We start from the raw sequence: 7,243 nt of genomic DNA on the forward strand, positions 1-7,243 counted from the left end.
ACCTACACAGGTAACTGCCCAGGGCTCCCTCCCAGGTATTTCCCTCTTGAATGACTCAGTCTCAATCCCAGGAATCTGGGGCTCCTCCCTTCCTCTACCCCACTGTCAAGTCCCAAATTGACCAGTCACAAATCGGTTTTCACATATTTATAGGAATATGTGAAGAAATTCTATATTCTGTTTTCACTTCATGGCACATAGCCTTGTGTTTAGCTGGCGCGCATATTGTTGTAACCATCCCTCCATTGCCCACCGGTGTGAATGTGAGTCAGCCCTGAGCCTGGATGAGACCTACAGGTGGCACCATCAGGGCAGGCAGGCTGGAAACTCAGGAGGAGGCCCTGGTGCCTGCCCCCCAGAGCAGTGACCCCTTCCATGTCCCCACCTTCCTGGGCACCTCCCAAAAGTTCACCCCACCCACCAGGTCCTCATCTGCTGCTCAGAAGTTATCCCATTGTGGTTTTGATTTGCATTTCTCTGATGATTAGTAATATTGAGTATTTTTTTCTCATATCATGATGGCCATTTATGTGTCTTCTTTTGAGAAATGTCTATTCAGATCTTTTGCCAACTTTTAACTCAATTATTATTATTTTGGTATTGACTTGTTGGAGCTCCTTATATATTCTGGTTATCAGTCCCTTATCAGTTGTATAGTTTGGAAATACTTTTTCCTATTCTGTGGGTTATCTCTTCTTATTGTTGTTTGTTTCGTTTGCTGTGCAGAAGCTTCTTAGCTTGATGTAATCCCATTTGTCTATTTTTGCTTTGGCTGCCTGCGCTTTCAAGTTCTTATCTGAAAAAAGTCTTTGCCCAAACCAATGTCTTGGAGCATTTTCCAATGTTTTTTTCTAGTAGTTTTAGAGTTTTCAGTCTTAAATTCAAGTCATTAACTTATTTTGACTAGATTTTTGAATCTGGTGAGAGACAGAGGTCTGGAAAACCTGCGCCAAATATCTGAGATGGGTTTCAAAGGAAGACGCCCGGGCCACCAGGTCCCAGTCCAGCTGGGTTACTAAGAGGCCCAGCTGCAGAGCGGGAAGCCAAGAATGGATGTACATCTGCTCTCCTCCCACACCTGCCATCTTTAAAACTTCCTGGCATGTTTGTATCTAGTTTTCTCCTTCTTGGTGAATCTAGAGGTTTCATATCGTGGACAGAAAGCTTCAGAGGTGGAAGAGATGGATGAGATTCTGTTTCCAGAAATTTAGCAAAAAGTTCTGAAAAAGAATTATTAAGCACAGATTGCTGATTTGGCCTCAAAGGTGTGTCGGGGACACTTTTTGATTCTCCTCCAAGCCACCCGGTCATCCACCTGGTAACACCGCCTCGATCTTCATAAAACAACTGCTCCATTTCCTCCCCTCTGACACCCAGGATGCTCCCCTCAGTCGTTGCACTTCATGACGCTGATTTTTGGTGTGTGGAAATGTCCGATGAAGAGGTTTCTCATTAGAACTTTGTCCACTTTGCCATCTGTGCTGTTTACTAATTTCATTAACTTCTATTGTAGATCATCCAGCATTTCTTGTTGGAGTTCATTTTGATTTTTAAGTTCTTCAATTTGTTCTTCCTTTAGCTCTAACTGTCCTGTGAGTCGTGATGCTGAATCCAGTGCAGCATTTGCTTCATCCAAATGTTCCTGTAATGATGTCATTTTTCCCTCCAGATTTTCTGCCTTTTTCTCCCATGCAGCTGTAAGTTGTTTTAGCTTTTCTAGTTTACCCGAATGCATGGCTTTTTCCTCTTGTTGGAAGTGCTCTAGTACCATCTGCAGGTTGGCTGGTGACAGAGCATGCTGCTTCACTTGCTCCTGAGAGACAGAAAGCTGCGGTGCAATTTCATCCCTGTGCTTGGAGACTACACTCAGTTGTTCCTGCAATGACTGCACCCGCACCCTGGCTTGCTGGCCTGAATCTTCCATTGCATCGTCCACTTCTAGTTTATTAATGTCCCTTCCTAAAATTAATATTCCCTCTTTGAGGTTTGTTACTTCCTGCCTCAAAGTTCATTTTCATTTAATTGTTTAGTGATATTTTCATTTGAGGAAAATAACTGATCACTTCGGGCTTTAAGAGGTCTTTTTCCTTAAGTAATCTTTGTAAAACATCTTCTTTGTCCATTAGCTGTCTAATGTCTCTATCAGTTTGCTCATATTTTTTTTTGTTCCAGCTCTGCGGTGGCAGCAATCGAGCTGGACAATCTAACATTATGTTCCTGAAGAGTTCTAGTTGTTGCATCTTTTTCTTGCAGTGATTCCCTGAGCTCTTGTTTCTCTTGCTGAAGAAACTGAGAAGACTCAATGGAGACATCAGACTTACTTGCTCCAAGACACTCTGCTGACTGGGGAGTACACGATGATCCAGAAGAGAGCGGGGGTGAAATATCCAGTTTTCCTAAAAGAAGATCCTCGGTATCACAAAGCTGCCCTGTGCTGTGTTGAACGTGTGCTAATTCCTGCCATCGTCAAGGAGAGCTGAAGCATGATGGCTGAGACCATGACCCAGGGAGGCCGGCACGGTGGTTGCTGCTGCAGCACCAGGTCCCGCCCGCGCGGGCTGAGCAGCGGACTGCAGTTTCAGCAGCTGACCCTGCAGCGCGATCTGTCTTGCTCTCAGGCGGCTGATTTCTCCCTTCTTCTGTTCTGGTTCATTTTGGTAACGTATAGATGCTGCTTTATTTGAAGCTGTGACGCTTCCTGCTTCTCTTCCAGACCAGGGCGGAGTCTCTGGAGTCTTTCATTCTCCCATCTCAAGACAGCACAAATGGCTCAGTCTCCTTTCTCCTGGAGGGAGGTAATTCCCTTCCACGTCCTCCCTGCCCTCCCCCAGCACAGCCCTTTGTTTTTTTTTAAGAGTTTGTAATATGCCTTTATTTTATAATGATAAACTTTTAATTTATCTTTCAAAGTTAATTATAATTGGTGACTGCTTTTCTTAGACACTTCTCTCATGTCCAAGAGAGGGGAATAATTTAGCCCTTGATTTAAAAAAACACACACACACAAAGGTGTATGACGTTAACTACGAATAATATTCCACTGTGACATCATTGCTATAAACTTGTAAGTCGGTTTTTCTTCCAGATGTTCTTTTGGTGGCTGTAGCAGCTGATAGTTTCATCACATTCAGAACAATTAACGCTTCTATCTTTTCACAGATTCTCCGAGGTTCCTGTACAGCCACGCCACGTGTCCTTGCACTCTGTGGTCGCTTCATGGATTCTGAGGCTGCCTCCCAAGGGGTTGGCTGGTAGATCATGAAGTTAATTCCTGCCTCTAAGCAACTCTCTGCCCGCACTCGTCCTATACTGTCACAAGCCACCACGTTTCTGGTACTATAAAGGTCCTTTTTAGTAGCCCATTCACGAGTGGACGCTGCGACCACAACCTGGCCATTTCCACGCTCAACGAGTGCTTCTGTATGAGGCTGCGTCCTTATAACTCGCGACCTGTGCCAGAACTCACGGGAGGGCCACGCTGCCGCCCAACCCCGCTCTTTCCTGGCTGCAGATGAGAGCTCCAGATTCCCGGGCTTCCGGCTGGTGAACTCTGGGGCAACAGCTTCGTCGTCCTGAGGGTCCACTTCGGGCTTCACTGTCGGCTGGGAACTGGCTGAGACGGCTGCCAACCTACACTCGGGGTTCCTGCAACCGACAGCAACTCCCAGAACCGCGGCCGGAGCGCCATGGCCGAGACGATCCCGGGCAAAGCCTTGCCTCCTGTTTCTCACGGGCGTCTCCGCGGCTCAGGTGTCGACCGAGCAGCACGTCCTTTATAACGTCTGGAATTTGGCCGGGAGGGAAGCCGGGCTGCCCCGCACTGGACCCGGAGACCGGCCGGGCCGGAGCCGAGGCCCCCACGCCAGGACCACATCGCTGCGGGTCTGAAGAATGACCTGGTCGCTCCCCTCCTAGAAAAGCGCCCGTAACCCTCGGACGATCCCGCCAAGTGTCTCTAACCCCGGTCTCCGGGAGCCTGAGTCGCGCAGGATGTGACGACACAAAGCGGGTTCCCAGGCGACGCCGGCGGGGGCGGGGCTCCCTCCAGTGGCGGGCTCTGCCTGGGGCGCAGTGTCCTGTAGCGCTGTAGGGTGACCCAAATTAACAATTTCCTGTCTATTTAGAAAGAGTTAGAAGGCTGGATTTTGAAATGGTCCTAACACAAAGAAATAATATTTGAGGTCATGGATATGCTAATTACACTGATTTGCTCATTAGACATTGTATACGTGGATCAAAATATCACACTGTACCCGTCAATATGTACAAGTAAGTGTCAATTAAAAACATTAATGACAGCAAAAAAAACTTGGGATATCTGAAGTGAATTAACTTACTGCAATTCTGCAGAATTCTTCAAAATATTCTAGAGAAAATACTTATGAATTATTTAAAAACAAAAAATTGATACTTCAAAGCAAACACAGCATAAGGTGGAGTTTTTTGTTCTTAAAATACTGTTTCCATCATGTTATTCCCTCACTCAAAGCTTTCAGAGGTTCCCTGTTATCCAAAGACCAGATCTGTTAGGTTGACATTGACGGTCCTCCAAAACCGACCTTGAGCTGTCCGTGCAGTGGCACCTCCACATCTCGGCGCAGTGGCCGGATCAGTCCAGGCATCATCTCCGAGCTCCCTACTTCCTCACTCCTGTGGTTGGTTCATTCCCCCTGCCCGAAACGCTCCCTTTCCTTCATCTCATTCAACTAAAACTCTTTCTCTCCTTTAAGGCCTTTCTGCACCTTTCTCCTCCCAAAAAAACCATAATTTAATTGGTGAAATTTTAAAAAAACAACAAACCAGTTATAGGCCCCAGAAATTTTCCTAAGGGCACACACGAAATGAAGGAACTTTTGTTCAAAGGAGAGAGTCTGTGGCATTTGAGTCGTGATCTGCTTTCATCCTCCTCGCCCAGCTCAGCGCAAGAGAAGATCTGCTCCGCAAGGCTTGGGCCAAGAAGACAGGGCTCACTTTTCCCACAGTTTCTGGTCTCGGGCTACGCTTTCACCCTGTGAGGGGCAGGATGGCAGCTCTTTTGCCACTCCAGCTCTGTGTTGCAGAAGCACTATTCCAGGCAGGAGTGGCTGAGAAAACCCGGGCTTCTTTCTGGTTACTAGGCTCCCAGCACTGAGTGAAGAAACAATGAGGTTCATAATTTGGAAAGGGAGCTTTCTTTCTCATAAAGGGCTGCAGCCTCTGAGTGGCAATTCCAACAGACTGGAAAACTGGGCCCCAGCCAGATGCCAGGAACACATGCTTTGAGGCAGTGACAAAGGGAACAGGAATATATTCTGAGTGGAATGGTCCGATGTACATATTCGACAAGCCATAGGATGAATCATGAATATTTATGAAAGAGAAACACGTGCCTATACAATCAAGTTTTATGCTTTTTTATGGGGTCCATGTTTAGAAATGGCCACCCTTTTATGTCAAAAAGGTGAAGCAAGGACACAAAAACCCTCTCTGTGCATGCTCTGCAGACTGGTAAAACCACTGCATGGTTGGTGGTCCCTTGTCAGGAACAATGCTGATCTGGACCATGAGACTGATTTCTCTTTAGCCCTTATGAAAAAGCCCAGTGGTCATTAGCAAGGGAGAGGGTATAATGAGGCATGTCTGACCTCCAATCCCGCCAGGGCTGGAAACTCAGTTTTAGGGTTTCTCTGGGGTCCCATTGGCCACAGGGGGATCTGTTCAGTCAGCAAAGGGTTTAGGATTTTATTTCGGTTCACATCACTCATAAGGTAGAAGCTCTATTCTAGGAGTGGTGGCTAAGAACACTGTATTCCCATCACTCGTATCCCAGTTTACTTGTAGAGGAGAGGTTCTATGAGAGTCAAACCAAGCTGACCAGGGGCTACCATCCCACATAATGACCACTTACAGGGCAGGAGTGTCACACTGGGAGACCCGGCCATGGTCCCTGCTCCCAGCTCTAGTGCTTTGGTGCAGGTTTTGCCCAGGAGGAGGGGCAGCTACAACAGAGAGCTGTGCAGGTCTTCCTAAGGAGACTGCCTTTACTTGGAACAGAGCTTGCACAGGTTTGCACCCAAGAGCATTGTCAAAGACAATAGGGATTTATTTTTATTTTTTATTTATTTTTTTGAGACACAGTCTCACTCTCTTGCCTGGGGTGAGTGCCGCGGCGTCAGCCTCGCTCACAGCAACCTCAGACTCCTGGGCTCAAGCAATCCTCCTGCCTCAGCCTCCCAGGTAGCTGAGACTACAGGCACGCGCCACCATGCTTGGCTAATTTTTTTCTATTTTTAGTAGAGACAGGGTCTCGCTCTTGCTCAGGCTGGTCTCGAACTCCTGACCTTGAGGGATCCTCCCGCTTTGGCCTCCCAGAGTGCTAGGATTACAGGCATGAGCCACCAGGCTTGGCCAACAATAGGGATTTAGATGGAAAGTGATTAAGAGGAAGTGAAACAGTAGACCAGCCAGAAGTTTTCCTGGGAGAACCAGGGAAAGAGATTGCTAAGAAGGGCCCTCCCAGTGCAACTGTACCAGGATTACGCAGCACATTAATCCGCCAAGACACCAAGTTGCAGCAGAGAAAGAGGTTTATTCCCAAGATCTACAGCCAAACGAAGAGGTGGGAGGAAACCTCAAATCTGCCTCTCTGAGGAGTTCAGGGCTAGGGATTTTAAGGGATTTGGATGAGTAGCAGCCCGAGATATGGGGATTGTTGATTTCATCAAAGTCACAACAGAATTGAAGGGGCGGATATGAGGGAGGCCTGTTCTAATCATGAGGACTCACCACAAAGAAAACATGCATTCAGGAGAGACTAAACTTTGTTTTACTGAGGATGTGAGGTTCCATCCACCCATCCATTCCTCCATTCGTTCTGATTTTCCACTCTGTCCAGGAAAGGCACAGTGCGAACGGCTCAAAGGATAGCACAAAGAGTAGGATGACAGCTCTGCAACCTCAAGGAATCCACAGTTGCCTGTGAAGCCAGCTGTGTGCTTGCATGAGAATTTCTATTTTCCTTTATGGGAATTCCAATCGCACTCTGTCATAGTCCTGATCCATAAATTTAGCCAAATTTCCCCCACTCACATGGTGATGGGAGTAGGTGGGAAATTAGAGGCTGAGAAATTCCGTTTCAGCTGGAATGTGAAACGCGTATCTATTTGTGCTCCAGGGGGCACCATTGCACAGAAGACATTGAGGTCTGTGACTTTGGCTTTATGCAACAACATGCTTTTAGTGGGCCAGATATTTGGGATAAGGA

At 47.1% G+C, this 7,243-nt stretch overlaps 2 pseudogenes; both read right to left on the reverse strand.

Moving 5' to 3' along the window:
• Positions 1–969: 969 nt before the first annotated feature.
• On the reverse strand, positions 970–2,742 carry LOC105815832 (annotated as a pseudogene).
• A 281-nt stretch (positions 2,743–3,023) lies between these two features.
• LOC105815834 lies at positions 3,024–3,688 on the reverse strand (annotated as a pseudogene).
• Positions 3,689–7,243: the final 3,555 nt, after the last annotated feature.

The sequence above is a fragment of the Propithecus coquereli genome, unplaced genomic scaffold, assembly GCF_000956105.1.
Source record: "Propithecus coquereli isolate 6110/MARCELLA unplaced genomic scaffold, Pcoq_1.0 Scaffold349, whole genome shotgun sequence".
In the NCBI taxonomy this organism is placed as follows: domain Eukaryota; kingdom Metazoa; phylum Chordata; class Mammalia; order Primates; family Indriidae; genus Propithecus; species Propithecus coquereli.